Raw genomic sequence first — 1,530 nt, 5'->3', positions numbered from 1 at the left:
AGCCCGGCGGAGCCCGGCGGAGCCCAGCGGGACGCGCCGGCGGCGGCCGGCGGCGGCGGGCGGCGCGGGCGCGGCGGCACCGGGAGGCACCGGGCAGCACCGGGCGGCTCTGGCACCTGCCCCTCCGCGGCGCCGCTGACCCACTTCTGCCCGAGCATGTGGCCGTTCACATGACGAGCCCGGCGCCGGCCCCGCCCCCCCGAAATCGGTTTCACTTTAAGCCCCACCTCCTCCCCTTCCTCCCCTTCCTCCCCCCCATCCTCCTCCTCCTCCTCCTCCTCCTCCTCCTCCTCCTCCTCCTCCTTTCCCTCCTTCCCTGCCGCCGCCCCGGTGCCCGGCTGGGCACGGCCCCTGCTTCGTGCGGCCGCCGGGCTCGAACCCGCGCGCGGGGTGCTCGGCGTTGCACAGGGTGCGTTAGGCACTACATGCTGGGTGCTCGGCGCTGCACAGGGGGGCCCCGGCGCTGCATGCTGGGTGCTCGGCGCTGCGCAAGGAGGGACCAGGCAATACCCGCAGGGTGCTCAGTGCTTCATGCTGGGTGCTGCGCGCTGGGTACTCAGCCCCGCCTGCAGCGCATCCGGTGCTGCGCAAGGGGTGCTCAGCGCTGCACACTCGGCGCTGCACACAGCATGCTCGCTGCTACATCCTGGGTGCTGCGTGCTAGGTGGTCAGTGCTGCACACTGGGTGTTGTGCATTGGGTGCTCAGTGCTGCGTGTGGTGGCTCGGTGCTGCACATGGGCAGCAAGGCGCTGCGCGTTCAGTGCCACACGTGCAGTGTGTGTGGCACTGCATGCTCTGCACTGCACAGTGGGTGCTCAGCACTGCACGCTCAGTGCCGCACGCGGGGCATGAGATGCTGCACATTAGGTGCTCGGTGCTGCACGCAGGGCGCCAGAAGCTGCCCGCTCAGCACTGCGTGCAGGCCGCGAGGCGCTGCTCGCTTGCCTGGTGCCACACACCCATGGGAGGGCCGTGCCACCCGCTCCCGTCCCAACACGCCTCGCCCAGGCACGGGGAGGGCTGCGTGTCCCAGCTGAATCATGGGGCCTGGTTGCTTCATGCCGTTCCCTGTACGGCTCCACCATCTCTGCTCCCCTCCCTGCAGCGCCCGCCTCGAGGTGCCCCATCTGGCACACGGGACGGGTGCCCGCAGGCAGGACGGTCCCTTGGGGCTTGAGTCCCCAAAGAAGCTGCAAACATGGCATTGCCAAAACCCCCCTTTTCTATAACACCGTGGGGGTTATCCAGGTCCAGACCCAAAGGTGACAGAAGGAGCCTGTTGCATCGCCTGGGGACCAAGCGTGTATGTCAAGTTTGGGGGCTAAAAACAGCTGAGCAGCCACTCAACCTGTTGTTTTAGCAGCCCCACCGCATCCCAGCGCCACCTGCATTCAGGTGCTGGGAAATTTCTGCCGATGCTCTAGCACTTTGCACCAGCCCCACGTTGTGCCTTTCTAAGAAATCAGTACAGCTGTGGCCCTGGGGACGGCCCTGGGGTCCCCAGGCCACATTACAGGTGCCATGGTCCA

This window comes from Struthio camelus, chromosome 26 (genome assembly GCF_040807025.1).
Source record: "Struthio camelus isolate bStrCam1 chromosome 26, bStrCam1.hap1, whole genome shotgun sequence".
NCBI lineage: Eukaryota > Metazoa > Chordata > Aves > Struthioniformes > Struthionidae > Struthio > Struthio camelus.
This window is presented reverse-complemented; position numbering follows the sequence as displayed.